Here is a 16,961-nt window from a genome sequence, read left to right on the forward strand (position 1 = left end):
TCTTAGTGGGACTAGTCTCATGGAACTCCCCACCAAATTTTACTGACTGATCTATAGGTAGGTGATATTTCTGAGTATCCAGTTCTCTGATTCTCCCCTCACTGGAGTCTCCCTGATCAGAGAGGCTGACCCTAACATTTGGGAACCTGTACATAGATGCCCGCCCATCCATTTCTGGGAGGCGTTGATCCATCAGTCCCATGTTTCCATTATGTTGAAGTGTACCATCCCTGTGGCCCTTGGTTCATATGAGCCAGTGGACATGGGGGTGTAAATCCAAGGAATTGAAGGGATTATAGTCCCTGATGCCAGGGTCCCTGAGGTTATGCTCAGGGGTTTCTCTCTCCCATCTTACCTCATCTCTTTCAGCCCCTACTCCCTGATGACATGCCAGAATCTGACCCTTTTGATCCTCTATTATGGCCTTACTGGCCTCTATGAGTTGTTCTTGCATGGCTATCTGTCTATGGAGCCTGTCATTCTTTTTCCAGAGAGCCTCATTGTATCTCTGTGTTTCCTGCCTGAATTGGGAGTATTGGGCCAATTTTTGCTGCAAGAGATTCACCTCCTTGTTTGGTCCTTACTGATCTGATTATTCTTTAACAGAACCTCCTTCACCCGCCTGGTGTGCTCTAGTAGCTTTTGGTAATCCATTTTGATTTCACCCAGTTCCTTAAGGGACCAGTGATTTTCTTCTAACTTTGTTTTTAAATGACTGACTTCCTGGCCTAAGGCGTCTCTCTCCTGACTTAGAGGCCCCCGTGCTCAGCCAGGTTGTCCCTCTGTTTTTTGAATGCACCAGCTTTCTGGCGCTCCTCATCAAACTCTGCTTCGGATTTTAGGTCTTTGATAATGAATTTATTATTTTCCTCTTTTAAGGATTTTAGGCGGTTTTGCAGGGTGACTATCGGTTCTGCACAGACTCTCTTATAATTCAATTGCTGCTCCAGCTTTTGTTGGCTCTGTTTTGAAGAGACAACCTTTCTTGACACTCTTTTTGCAGTGTCTGTATCCGGGTGTCTTGCTCTGCATTCTTTTGCAGCAAGAGGGTCAGTTCTTCTTGCAGTTTGGTCGCATACTGCCTAGCCTCTGTTTCAGCTTCTTAGCTACTCTGGAGCCTTTGCTCTGCAGAGTCCAGATTAGTCTGGATTTTCTGCATTGCTTCCCCTTGCCTCTTTGTGAAGTCTACATGGTCTGTGTACTTTTCCTGTATGACTCCTATGTGGAGGTACAGGTAGGCCGCTATTTTGGCAATTTTGCATTGCTCCTCTTTTATTTTAGGGGTCATGTACAGCTCACTGAGTGCTTGATGTAATGGCCCCTTGTCAAGCCAGATATAAGGTTGGTTTCATTGACTTCTTGTTTTATTCCCTGCAGCCATACCTGTTCGTCCTGTTATAGCCATTCAGCCCTGTGGGTGTTCCCTTGCAATATTGATTTCCACTGGGATTGCCATTCCGGAAATATTAATTTCCTACTGGATTATCTCAGGATCACTTTACTTTTGCAAACAGGCCATACTCCTTTGAGCATTTCTTTTGAAAGGTGCTTACAAAGTGTAGCACAGTATGGTAACCGAACAAGGTGTATGTACCCCGTCAGTCAGCACTCTGTGTTAGACTGTCATGAGTGGTTTGTCTAATTTAGGGTCTCGCGACGAGCCCCCAAGCTGTAAGTGATTTCAATCTGACACACACCCAAGTCAAGGCCCAGCATGTAGTTCACAACTGAAATCCTTATTTAATTTTGTCTAAAAGTTCAATATTCTGAACTATATACCACTCATATCACACCCTTCTCCTGGAACCCTCCCGGTCACACTGAACCAGAAATCAGGCTGGTTTGCAAAGATAAATATTTATTTATGTATTTAAAATGTAATCACAATATGTTTAATAGATAAACAACAATCACCAATGGGGTGGCAGAACACTGAATAATATCTTTAATACACGAGAAGTAAGTAATAGGCAAAACAAATGCAAAACAAATGCAGTACAGAAAATAATACTTGGTGTTGGTTCAGATCAAATAACACTGTGGTTAGCAGTTCCCCCTGCAACACCCCTCAACCCCCTCAATAGGAATTGTAAAGAGATAGGAGGAGAAAGCAAGTATTCAGGAATAGCACAAATCAAACAGAATATCAGTCCCACTTTCCCCCAGCAAACACAAGAGAAAAACTGAATTGACGATTGTCTTTAGAATGGACTGGGCAAAAACAAAAATGTGGTCAAAAATACTGAAACTGTATAAATTCCTATGGGAGCCACTTTGAATAGTTGCACACAAGCACACCCAATGATTTGGTCAGCAGAAAACAATTGAAATCTTAAGGTCCAAGTCGGAAGCAGTTTAGAGCTATTTTACACGTGTAAACTTTCAGATTTTTAAAATCGCGGCAAACTTTTCATCGCACGATATTTCATTTCTATCACAAAAACTGAGGGAGTTATGGAGGTTTTAGTAAAGGTTGTTTTTGTAAAATAGGTGCGGGAATGGAAAACAGGAGTGCACTTTTGAAAATGACAAATGGGTTTGCTTACACTAGAGGATGGCTATGAAGAAGTGAATACCACACAGGAATCTTACAGTCACTTGATCAGGGTGACCCACCTGATAAGGAAACTCGACTTCTTCAGATGAAGAAAGGGTCAGCGCAAAGATAGTTCTAACAATACTGGTCTGAAGGAAAGATAGGATGGGTTGGAGCTAGGGATAAGACAAGGCAAAGATACTCCTAACAGTACTAGTTCTGAATGAAAGATAGGATGGGTCTGATAGGGATAAGACTATGCAAAGTACGTATGATATGGGACACAGTTCTTCCTATTTATACCCACAGGATACGTTTTTAAATGGGACCGTCAGCTCTGGTCAGGATTGGGTCTGGTCTAGGAAAGACAGCACATCAGGTATGGGACTGGATCCTCTAGGCCGGTCGCTGGTTTGGCACAGGATCTGCTCTCCTACTCTGTGGGCATTTGGATCAGCTGGATAGCGAGTTCCTCAGGCAAGCCTAGTGGTTGCAAGCCAGAGAATTCTGGATACTGGTTCAAAAGGCCTTCTCACACGACACAGCACCTTACTGAGTGGAGGGAATAGATTTGAGGATTGGGGCCTTGCTGGAAATCAATAGTATCTATTGCTGGCAAGAGATTTGGCATCTGGTACTGAAAGAATATTTAAAGCTGGATGTAGGAAGCTGGATCAGAGTGCTTTGCCAGAATCAGGAAAGTGGCTGGATCTGTCAGTCCCTATGTGTTGTCAGGTGTCTCTATTTATGCCAAAAAATGACATCACAAAGGGGGTATGTTCGCCGGCTTAGCTAAGCTAGCCCCTGTGAGCTGGGATTGGACCACACTTCATCTCTGCCTTGCAATTTGAGTGAATGGATCAAGGCTGGGTGAAGTCAGGTTTTATGATTTGCTTTACAATCCTCAGATACCTCCCTTTAGCCACTGGTCTCAAAATAGGATTTTATACTGGATGTACATTTCTTCATTGGTCACCGTCATACAAATCACACACAAGGATGCCATACTTTACATAGCAGCTATTCCTCCAAACCCCGCAGTGGTGATATCTTGTCTCTTCTTTGTACAGAATTTTGCCCTTTTTGCTATGAACACACTTTCAATTTTTATGCAAATTTCCACAAATGTGCGTGTTTAACATAGGGATATTCGTGTACATTTTCACAATTCTAACAGTAATACATTTCACATAAAACCACATATCTTGCCATTCTTGTCAAGAACATGCCACACAGTTCTGCCACCTCTTCACACGTGCAGCCAGAAATTATATTAACAACTCTGTCAGTTTTATATTTTTTACCAGTTTGAACAACAAGTTATGAGTCTTTTAAAATGTGTTCTTTGTTCATGTTTAGCAACAGATTGTCGCTTGGCTCTGCCTCTCTTTGTCTCCCTGCATTCCAAGGCATCCCCTCCTGGCTTGTTCCTTCCAGAGACCATTTGCAACCCCTTTTACACTTCCAATTTCCTGGGCTGCAGCCTTGTCATTGTTCCTTTGCTTTCTGTAGACACGAGCCTGCTCTAACCTGCAATTAACACCTGCCGTGAGTTTCTGCTGAGAGGAAGGCCCTCCTTCTGGGAGAAAAGCATACTTTTCCAGTTTTTTGCAGCTTCAGCCAAGCTGATTAACTTTTAAACATAGCAAAAACCCACATTTGTTGCATCACATACAAATACATTTCTTTCTTGGCCTTAAAATCTGTGGAATCAAAAACACAACTAAAATCTGTATTCCTTTGTGGCAACAATCCTGTTTATGTTTGCTTATACAGCAGACATGTTAGTTTTAGGTCATTTTAAAGCTTCCTCAGTACTCCTCTGACAGCTGTCATGAAGGCAGCCCCGGGTACTGCACCCAGATTTTGGCATAGAGGCTGTCAGTTTTCAGACTTTCTATGTTTCACAATGTATCATTTGATACATGGATTTTAGCACCAGGTAAGATTGTAAATGTTGAAAAGTGTAGTGTTATAGGCATTTTAGAGTTTTTGGCAACAAAGCAAATGTTATTTGTAGGCATATTTTTGGGTTTCATTTGCAAAGCGCTGCTTCTCTCTCTGCACTCTGTTTGCTGGTCATGGAGCCCACTGACACATTTCTGCAGGGTGTGCTCTATTCCACTGCACATGCACCATGGGTGTCAGGTTATGCATTCCTCTTTTTGTGTGTGGAATCACACGGTTTTTGTAGGTTTTTGTAGGTTTTTGGCACGCACAAGGGTTTTGCCGCCATTGTTGCTGTTTCTTTCCCCATAACTGGCAGGGTGATGCCGCATAGCATATCAGAGTGGGTCAATACATCCCACACCGCAGGGATCCTGTATCTCTCCCACTCTCTATAACATTTTTACCAGGCCACTATTTGACATCTTGGCCACCATCGGCATAGCTTACACCAGCTATGTTGCTTATACCCAACTCCTCCTCCCTCTCTCCGGTAACTACTAAAAAGACGCCATGGCTCTTAACACAGATACTCCACCATTCAGGCCTGCATGGCATCCAATTGGCTCTGCCTCAATGGGGGCCAAACTGAAATCCTTCTGATAGGGCCCCAGGAAACCCTAAAAAAAACTCATTAGCCATTACACGAGATTCACAATTGACAGCATACAGATCCCTGTCTCTTCATCTGTGAAGACTTTAGGAGTCTACCTAGACGCCAAGCTCTCTATGTCACGTCAAGTCAGCACCATCACTTCCTCGGCAGCTTACTCCACTAAGCTGATTAACACAACCAAACCATTCCTTTCCACTGAGAATTGCCTCTCTATTGCCAGAGCAATAACAGGCTCAAGAGTGGACTACTGTAATATCCTTTTCACTGCTACCTCTTCAAAAAACCTACTGAAACTACAAATAATCCAAAATAGCGCATTTGAAGCAGCCCTCAGCATTCCCAAGGCAGCAAGATGGGAAACCCACCAGCTTCCCGTCAAAGAACGTGTCTTATTCAAAACCCTTGCCATCACTCACAAGTGCATCACTCACACAGCCCCCTCTACCTCTCCAAGAAAATAGTCAGAGCAGACTCGTCCAGACCAACCAGAACACTATACTCCCACCGACTGGTAATCCCCAGAGTAAAACACACCAAAGCAGGTGGTACCAGCTTCCCCTTCATTGCTGCCAGGCAATGGAGCTCGTTGCCACTTACCCTCAGAGCTGAACCATCCCACCATGCATTCTGCAAAGCCCTCAAAACCTGACTGTTTGACTAACTCATGCACACCCGTTTTTGCTTTACCTCATTGCTCATGCTTACGTATGTACCCTTGTAGGAACTAAGCACATTATGAACACCTTGTTTCTGTTTATGTATGTACCCATGTAACTAAGGAAATGTACTTACCTCTGTAACAGCGTTGTGATACCCATGGGCTGTTGTACACTATACAAATAAAAAAATAAAAAAAGATAGAGAAAATGGCAGATAATAATCCTGAGGTTTTGATGCCTGCATGTTGGAAGCATTGGAATCCATTGCACCATTGTGATTTAAAGTGGTTTGTGGCAGTGTCACTTGGATATGGGTTTACCCTGAGGGGAGAGCCCAAGATCAATCATTCAACAGCAGAACTTCGAGAATGGGTGCCGCTGAGCTGTGGGTGTGATGAAGTGCTCTGCTCTGATCTGAAGGCAAGAAATGGGGTGCACTAGGGGGCAGGCTACTGCCACCCGCTAAATGATGCAGGATGCATGGTTATGTGGGGATGGTACCCCGGTTTATTCCCCCTTCCCTAGGTGCGTTGTAGGAACTTGTAACATCATGTCATCAATGAGCCGTGTCCTATTAAGAAAACTAGAGCCATGGAGACAGATGCTTGAGCAGCAGAGGGAAATCACAGCAACTGTTGTGGAACAGTGTACCTTGATTGGAGAAGAAAGATGGAGAGGTGCAGGTGTTTGTGAGCCCTGCAAAGAGGGATCCCTTCACTTGCAAACTCAGAACACTCACATAGCATGCAACTCTGCTTGATGGAATTGACAGAGCGCACCCCAGGCTGAATAGCAAGGCTCCAATTATTGGCTTGGTTCATGGAACTATGTTGGGAAGAGAAAGAGCCCACAATAAATACAGAGCACTATTCAAAAATTAAAATCAACTGAAGGAGGGAGTGAAGACAGAGGGGGAGAGGTCAAAAAATATCAGGAGGAGGTGACAAGACAAGAGAATGGGGGGAATTAGCAAGAGGTGATAGTAAGATGATAAGAGAAGAGAACAAAGGATCAGGTGGAGGTAGTGAAATTTCTAAAGTAGGGAGCATAGCACTTGAGGAAGAAAAGGAAAGATATAAAGAGGAGGTGGTTGAAGAAATGGAGCTTTTCTCAGGTTCTTGGAAATAAGCTTCATTAGTAGGAGGGGAATTGCTACTCCACTATTCTCCAGGTTTGGGGATAGTATTTATTATACTTGTATGGGATCCCCAGTTTGTATCCACTGAATCCGATCCCCCTACTGCCACTATATGTGAGGGGTGAGTACGGAGAGGCGGACATAAGGTTTTCATGTTTTCAACACCAGGCATTTATATCAAAATTAAAGGGTTGGATAAAGGCCTTTTTGCCCTATCTTAAACAGAGTTTTCCTATCTCTAAGATTAAAGATCAATCTATGTCACGTTTTCAAACATATAAACTGTCCTTGTATCAACAATATATTCATCGGAAACTCAAATTATACGAATTGCACACTAAGGGTATAAGGAAATGTATCTGACTTATATTTTGACAAAAAGTGTTCATAAAAAGAAATAGATAAAGCCAAACTGAAACGATCTTTTCAAAGATGAGTTCTTGGATCCAGAGGGTGATTTACCTTCCCCTCGATATTTTAAGTAAGATGGCAAAAGTATCTCTTAATAATATCTTCTCTAGAATGGCACAAGTGTTTCCTTCAAACAATACCTTCTTACGGACGGTAAAATTGTCACTTTCGAACAATAGTTTCTTAAGAATGGCAAAAGTGTCTCTCTTAAACAACACTTCTTTGAAGATGGCAAAATTGTCAAAATTGTTTCTTTCAAATAACAGTTCTTTTAGGATAGCAAAAATGTCTCTGGTATACTTCTTTACCATATACTTTGCAAAAATAAATGTGTTTCCTTAAACAACTCTAATGGACCACCTGGTATATTCCCCTGCCAGCAATCCTCTTTCTGACTCTTACAGATCCACTGGTGCATTCTCCAGCCAGGTATCTTTCCACTCTTGATACAACTTTACTGGATCTCTTGTTATACTCTCCTGCCAGGAATCAATTTCTGGGTCTCGAATAACTCCTGGTATACTCTCCTGCCAGATATCTTGCCTCCCAATGTTCACTACCTGCTGTGATCCTTTTCACCAGGACTTCTTCTTTAGTTCACTGTCCGTCAATTCAACACAATCATATTAGTTCACTGTGCTCCACTTCATTGGCTTGAGGTACTACTTGTTCCAACTTTCCCCACACTGACATCTCATGTAAGGAGACTTGTTCAAGTTTTGTTGTTTTATATTTTCATTAGTATTCATTTGCTTAGAGTAATACTTGCTCCAACATTTCCCACACTGACATGTTATGTATGGAGATTTGTTCAAGTTCTGTCTTTGTATTTTACTTGGTTGGGATTGAAATATCTTTATCTGCTTTATCTGCTTATATGACTTTCAGTAGGCCCCGGGTCCCCAATGGTTCTGGGTAGACTCACCGGTGTATTGAAGTGTTCCCGACCCGTGGCACATTGCGCGGGTGAAGCTCCTGCCTTTCTCACACTGAAGACCTCCTTTCAGCTCTCCGGGCTGCCTCCTGTTCTCCTGCGAACACAACCCCCGCTTCTCTGCACAACCGTGTTCCCGACAGCTCTCCCATTGCTGCCGGCTCCTCAACGGTTCTCTCTCAGAGACTGGTTGTCCCTTCTGGCCCTTCTGGCCTCGTGATACAATCGTATGTCACGCTTGCAAGCAGCAGAGCAGAAGTGCCTGCCCTCTCCAGCACAGTCCTTCCCCATACTGCTGTCTGTTTTGGCTCTGCTGTTCTCATCTCTGGCTCCAGCACTTATCCCTCACTCCTTCATCCCAAAATATAGCGCTTCAACCACTATACCATTCCTATATCATGTTCTACTATCTTTGTCCCTGGTTCATGTTTATACCTTTACCTGCATCATCTGGTTTTATGTCCACATCCTCTCTAATTATTATTATATTATTATTATTATTATTATTATTATTATTATTATTATTATTATTATTATTATTGTATTTATTGAGCGTGGACTTAGCTTCGAGAAGCAACAGAGCGCGTTACAGAGGCATACGGAAATGCAGGTGCATAGCAGAGCGCTTTTCAGCGGTAACTGCAGGACTCTCCTTTAGCCTGTCTTCAACTTTTGACTACTTCAACATTAACACAGACTTATTTAAATTTTGCAGAAGTCTTGAACTTAAAAAATACTTTGCCACCAACCCATTTTTCAAAAAGGGTGCTGAACATTCTTCACCATCGGACCTAATGGTCCAACATTTAGAATATTATGAACAAAAATGGTACCAGGAGAACAAGAGAGACTGAAGAAGGTGGGCAGACAAATATGAAGCTCAAATCGGTATTTTCATTTTATTAAGATTTGTCTAAAAAAACACATAGACACATATTAATTTAATTAATTCTAAAAAGCATTTTACTAATCATACATCCATACATTCACTATCTAATGCAATGTTTAAATAATATATTGACATGCTAAGAAATTACAGAAGCTGATCATTTCATTAAACCACTTCTTTTCCATTGTGCTGTAAATCATTCACAATGTTATTAATCACAGTTCATTTCCAATATAATATCGACTATTGGTGCCTAAGACTATTGGTGCCTAACAATATCAATCTTCTTTACAATAAAAGGTTTCCCAGTTGGTTAATAGTTTCGACTCGACAAGTTATGTGTGTCTTCATCAGGATTGGATGAACAATAGCAACGTTCTGCAAACCCCATTAGGTTCGCCTAATAGCTTGTATCCCAGTAGCTTCTGGTATAAGTCCAGTAAGGCTGGGTTTTCACAAAAAGCAAAATCTAAACTGATCCGTTCCAAACACAGGTCAGAAACACTGGAGACTAGGTCACTTCTTGCTCCAGCCGAACGGGAAGAAAAATAACTCTTCTCAAGTTTTCAAAAAACCGTCTTCGTTATAGTAACGCTATCCAAATGGAGTAGCACTTGTCTCCCTTCTATCCCGCAGCACAGTTTGTACGCTCGCGGTCATGAAAAGAACAGAAAACACCTTGTCGCTAACGGGCGTGTACGCTGATGCGTGAATCTTGTTTGCAGCAGTCGAAGCCCGCAGTCTAACGCTGTGTGCCTCTGAAAGCAGAAGGACCAACATTTAGAATATACTGCTACTCTAATGAGCATCACTGAAACCAATGAAAAAACAATTAATTTTGTAATTCCTCCTGAAGAACCGCTGTTAAACTCAGCGGGGAAACACGTGTGGAGGACTTTGCATCAATTTCATTTGAGGACCTAGAACCAATCTTATTTGAAGGGGACGTTTTAGAAAATGTTATTTGACAAAAGGACAAACATATCTTCTATGAAATTAAATAGAAAGATCAAGAACTTTACACTTCATTCTGTTGTAAACTCGAAAACTAACCTTATTGGACATAAGGAAATCACATCTTCTATGTAAGTCAATAGAAGGATCAAGTTCAACTAACTTTAAAAAGACTGTCCCTAATTCTAATTGAGCAAAGGACAGCACATCTATTATGAAGCACCATAGAAGGTCTTTAGGATCAACACTTTACAAGCACCTATCACTATAATAGATTCCTACTTGGTGCAACTCCATCAATCTCCGTGTTTTCTTTTTTACATAGGATTTCATGATACTGGTCAGCCTTAGTACCAGGAGAAAGGAGTGGAGCCTTGAATACTAATTGTACCAAAAATAATTTTGAACTTCATCGCTCCAAGTTGCTTAACAGGCTGAAATCTATTTTTCAGAGGTAACTACAGAACAGATATACTTAGGGGTGTAGGATACAGAGGGGCACGGAGGAGGGGTAAAGCTGTACCGGGTGGTGGTGAGAAGAGGGGGGCAGTGTCTGGCGAGTCAAGTGGTGCGAGGGGTGACATGATGGCCTACGTGTTGAGGAGGAGAGACTCCTTGATGAGGTGGGGCTTGAATTCTTTTGTGAATTGTAGGATCGTGGGGGTGAGTCTGGAGATGACGGGGAGCAGGTTCCATAGTCTTGGGACATAGGCAGAGGAGGCTTGTTTTCTGGTCCTTTCCTTTTTTCAGCGATGGATTTCTAATCTGCATGTGTCCTGGCTTCTGGTGGTGCACTGTCCACCGGAGATGCTGGGCTTCTTTGCGAGGTTGCTAGGTGACTTGAGGGTGACTGCCTTATAGATGATGCTGCAAGACAGGGTGATATACTCGTATCTGCGTTGACCCTTGATGAGGCATGCAGCCGTATGTAGGACACTTCTCAGGGGCACATGGGAGGACGACAGGTCTTCCAGGAGTGCATCGCCCCCATCCAGGTGGGATAGGACCAGTGCTTGAATGGTTGGCTTGACTTTACACAGGATGGAGCTTTGATAACAAGCTGTCTGAGTTTTCTTAGCTATGTGTGTCTTGAAGGAAAGGGGTTTGTTGATGTGGAACCTGAGGGACTTGGCGCAGGAGGTGAGCTTGGATGTGATGCCCCCAGAGTTCATGGTTGATAGCCAGGTCTGTATGTCTGACTGTTCAGCGCTGTTGGTGAGGAGTAGGAATTTGGTCTTGGAGGTGTTGAGCTTCAATGTAAATTAATGTTAAAAAGTTGTGTAAGCATTTTTGTGCCAAGCATGCATTGTATTCCCTAGGATGTTCATTAAATACACAAATACATTCTGGTTGAGCAAAAGGTAGGAAAAACATCCATGACATTTCTTTTTCCATGGGGTTTCCCACCTCTGCTTCATTCTAGAATAGGTTCCCAATATGGAATGGGAGCCCCAGGAGGAAATCCAGACTGCAGGGATTCCTACTTGTTGCGCTGAATCCAAAAGCAACTCCCAGGGATAAGCTTTTTGATGGAGAGGAATGATTCTAACAAACTTTGATTTCAGTTTTGACACCAGGTAGCCGACAGGAGCAGACTGTCAGAAAGAATTTAAATGCTGGGCACAATAAATTTCCTGGAGGCCACCATTGTTGATCTCTACCTGTACTGAGCCATTAAGGTCCTCTGCATGGGGCATTTCAGACACATGAACCTGGGGGTCTGCCCATATTTCTGCGCCTGTTTCTTCTCCATGTGAAGAGTCAGCAGAATCCCGCCTTAAGAGTCCATGACCTGGAAGAGGTAGCGGAAAGCTTCTTCTCAATGGATTCTACATCTCATTATAAAGATCTGTATGCCTCTACCTCTTCCCATATCCACCTGTAACCCTCTAATGATCTGTAATGCTTCACAGTATTTCTACCTCCATATGCCTTCTATCCCCACTTTATACATCTTTCAAGCTATGAAACCTCCCATTCTGACCTTTGTTCTCAGAGTTGTTTACAGGTCATCTCACTCGGTTGGTGTTCCAGCACACTCCTATTCCCCACAGCACTCTACACTCAGATCTGCTGCCTGCCTTCTCTTGAACCTCCCTGCCCCATACCTTATCACAACCCTTCCAATTGCCGTTCCCTAGATCTGTGAACCTCTGTATCTCGCACCTACACTGATCTCTCCCTCTGAATTATCTTAATGTTATCTGCCATTCCCTCTCTTCCACTCCTCTGCTGCTTTTTCTTCCGTATGCTCCTATCAAAAGTCGTACCACTCTCCATACGTTTTGCTTCTTTTATTTTGTTGGGTGCTTAGTGTTCAGTCATAACATTTCCCCTCTATAACATTCATTTTGTTACATCGTTTCAAATGTGGCAAGCACTACAAAACTCTACAAAAATCAAATGCAAATGGAATGACTGGTTCAGCCTTACGACCGTGCACATTGTCTGCTAGTCGTCGCTTTGCCAAGTGCACTCGAAGGGGTTCTTTCGTCACAGGTGCTTCAATCATACATTGCATGGCGAATATGCACACATGGTTTGGAATAAGCATGCATCCCTTAGACCAGTTTTAATACTAAAGTAATAATAGATTAAACAAAAAAAAAAGAGAGTATACGCATCTGTATGAAAACATGCCATGCTCCATGTACAGGGAGCTTAGAGTCCCAGCGTGTTTGCAACCTGTTCATGTTCCTGTCACCCTGGTAAACGTGTCAACATTGCGAAAGTATACGAGAGGTTGCCAGGAAATAAACTTTGACTCGGTGGCTCGCTCATACCTTGAACATGGGATGAGACTGCATTTCACAAGTTCAAAGGCCGGTCAACAGAGAATCATTACATTGGGTAACATGAGCTGTCATTATTATAGTGCTTAGAAGCGGGAGCGATCCAAGATGAAGAGGCATGTCAAAACTTGTAATCGTTATACATGGAAACACAGTTTGAGTCTGATTTTGGGAGTTACATTAAATGTTCGCACTGTCACTGGATGACTTCTGAGAAAATAAGTTGTTGAGACCGTCTTGATATCAACAAATATCTTTAATAATTCTTTCATAGTTCTCGATTGAAATGCATACATTTCTCAAGTAATATACACTTGAAAATCAGTATATCAAGTAGTTGATTAAAACAGAAACTATTCTGCCCAGTCCTATAAGCCTCAGATGAAACCATGCCTTTATGACGGTAAACAGCAGATGGCATGAGCATCATGGCTCAAGAGGCAACGGGAGCTCGTGGCCCCCAGACATATAGCCCATCGCTGGCAATATGTTGACATCATTAGCAAACTGAGCATACCATTTCTTCAAGGTTTTTAGCTGACCCTTTACCACAGACTTCACTGGGTTCGAAATAATGCTTTTTATATCTTGTCTCTAAGTGAAAGTTGTGGCCCTGTATGTGTGCATGGCTGTAATGTAGAGGACGTTGGAGGGAGTTTGCGTTCATTATTTAAGTGCCACCTTACTGAATTGAGTGAAAGTGCTGCAACACTTGCCGTAGTTACTCTGTCTTCTTTGTTTACTGTTCACTGTTATCAGCATGATCTCACGTAGCTCCATATTATTTTAATCTTCTTTGCACGCCTGTAATCTGTTAATTTGATAACCTAAAGATCCAGTAGACATGTAATAGCTGTAGGTAGCATGTAGTTAGGCTCGACATCCCCAACTCACAGGACACGATAGGATCACTGATTCCATTGGACCTCAAGAGTGTCTCACATTTAAGAGTGCCTGTTCTGACTGGTCCTACTCAATACTCTTTTGTTTTGCAAATACATTCACCGTTCCCAAATTCTATTCTCGACTGGGCCTCAGCTGGCCTTCAGTCTTTGCAGTCGTAAATTACTATTGGGTACTATATTACTACATTATAAATGTAAAGCTAATCCTGGGTGAAAAGCCACCATGATTTAACTGGGTGGGTGGAGCACATCTGGTGCAGATGTGTTACTAAAGGAGAACTTTGCTCAAGAAGTGTATTATCCCAATGGATAGGGCATGTATTTTCTAGCATATATCGATTATCCTAAAAAGAAATCCAATGTATCTTACCTTAGACTGTGTCACATTTACACATGAAAAACTGCCATCTTGTGCTAATCTTATCCTTTGATCCATCTAACCAGTCAGCTGGTGGTTCTCTAGAGCAAGCCGGAATCCAATTAATTTAAAACTTAACACAATCCATGTGCAGCAATAACTAAACTTGGTATTTCCTTGGCGCTCTCCCATCCGCAAACCAACCAAGGTGAATCACGGGTGGAAGGCAAATTATTAGTGGCCTTCAGCGTGGTGAGGTGAAACACTATTGTATTCGGCTTTACAGCCTGAATGGGCTCCACCCTGCCACCCATGAAGCTAAGCAGGATCGGCGTAGGAGACATTGACATGAGATGTGCACTGGCCTTGTGACAAGGGGTGTAAGCTTCTAATGATGGCAGCCTGAGGTGTGGGTCGTATGATTTACAGCCGCAGGGAAACTTAGGGTGGTGGATCAATGGATAAGATTAGCACAAGGTGACGGTTTTTCATGTGTAAATGTGACAAAATCTAAGGTAAGATGCATTGGAATTCTTTTTAGGATCGATTGATATATATGCCAATAAATTCTTGCCCTATCCATTAGGACAATACAATTCCTGAGTTACCTTCCCCTTTAACAACCTATTGCTCGTTCACTCTGCCTCACATATACAGTCCATTTGATTCATTTCTGCAATCCTGCCCTGCTATCTTAATGGACCTACACACATCCTACCTATCACCAAACTCCTTTCCCCTTCTACATCATCGTGTACTTATGAATGCAGCATTCACACAATCTTTCTCATCTTTTCTCCCTGCACACTAAGCTTTGGCTGCTCTGGGCAGGTGCACTTCCAGACAAGCTCTGGTACTCTCCTCTATGGTGGTGAATTGGTGCAGCCTAAAAAGCCTGGTAACATGATGTTATGCAGACTTCGAAATGATGCTATGAGTTGGCCATTACTAACACCTGCCACTTGGTTTAGCAGGTATTTCACTTTGTGTGGTGCATGTATCATCAATATTATATATGTATTCATGAAACGTAATCTGATCATCCAACGTATCGCCAGTTGAGGCTGTACCACAATGGATTTGGTGTTGCACATGTCCCATATTAGCCATACGATGTGTGATATGTTCCCATGCAGGAGACCCATACCAGTAGGCCATGGTTCATTGTGATTTCATTGCAGAAATAACAGAGACTTACAATTACACAGTGCAAAAAATATTGCAAGAAAATATATCGAAATGCCTTTTACAGTGCACATTTTAAAAATACCTAATTTGAGGGTGAGGGAGCATACCCCCTCACCTCTCCTACTCGCCATCCCTGTTATCCCAATTTTAACCTAATTCTGTTTATTTTATTTTTGACATCTAAAACCCACCCATACCATTACATTTTCTTTTCTTTATTTCGATATATTTTCTGCTTTTAGGTATTTGTAACCCACTCTATTATTCGTTGCAATATTATTTCATCTTTGTGAATTCATTCTTCATTATTTCCTGGAATATTATCACTGGATAACCAGGCCACTAGTCTCAAAAGCTACGAATGCTTGTATGTTCTTGTAAATCTTCAGATAACCTACGAAGGAGGCTTGTGCACATAGTACCCAGGCACTGCATACAATCAGACAGAGACCATCCCAGCTCAAGTGCTAAATTGCCATTCTAACTGCCATTGCCATAGTATACACCAGTTCTTATGGAATTCTACTGTATGTCCTCAGCATATGCTACAAGAAAAGAAGGAGTCCACATACTTAATAAAATTCTATTATGTGAAGCCAGAGATACAGAGCTCATTAGCGCACAATACCATCTGTCGATGTAACTTCAAAGGGGAGAACCTGTTGTTATGACAATGATAATCAACCAGTACCACAGTGATCTCCTGGGCTCAAGTGTATTTGTTATTAGTTCTATTATTGTTCAAAAGCAAGATATTAATGAAGACAATTACAATAGTGAATTGGCAATTTTGAATGATTAAAAGGATAAGTGATCAACTATGTGTAATAACAAGATAGTGATGCAAACTATTTCACTAAGCATCGTGCAACCACAAAAGACTGTAAAATGCAAAGCACAAATTAGAGCTGCAGCAAAATAGTGCACACAGATGCTCCAACAGTGATACACACAACAAAGGGAAGGCCAATGCAGACTTACCTGAACCATGCAATCAACGAAAATGTCCTCACCTGCTTCGAGGAGCGACAAAACTGCCCAAAGTTATGTTGTGATGGAGCTGAGGATGGTCTCAAATGATCGTTAAGGAATTTTTCTCTGTCATGGATGTCATTGTATAGGGTTGTATGATTGGTGAAGTGAGTAGTGCTGGAGTAGTGCTGGAGGGGCTGAGCTGTTAGGTAACTATATGGCTTCCCTATACGCTACACTCCTGTTTTTGTTTGTTAAGGTGACATGTGATCATGTTTGATATTCCTGATTGGTGCTAGCCAAAGTTATTGCTGGTGCAGAGCTCAATGGATGCCTGCTTAGTCTACATTTGTGTGGAAAGTGAGATGAGTAGTCACTGCAGGAGCATCGGGTACCAGAACACTGCCCTCAAGTGCCTGTCCGCAGCTTCTGTATGATGTGCAAAACCAGATGCATGCTTTGAAATGGATGCTGTTGCCATTTTTTTAATTTTTTTATTTAAATGTTTGCTTGCGCTGGCCCTATCCACAAGGTCTCAGAGCACGGTACATGGTTCAAAGTTTGAAAAGGTGAACAAAATGTTTTTGGGAAAGGTTACGTAGATTAGGATAAACAGGTTATAGCAGTGGAGGGGTGCAGGGTTATGTGTGGGGAAACAGGTA

This window comes from Ambystoma mexicanum, chromosome 5p, assembly GCF_040938575.1.
Source record: "Ambystoma mexicanum isolate Mex_15411 chromosome 5p, UKY_AmexF1_1, whole genome shotgun sequence".
Classification (NCBI taxonomy): Eukaryota; Metazoa; Chordata; class Amphibia; order Caudata; family Ambystomatidae; genus Ambystoma; species Ambystoma mexicanum.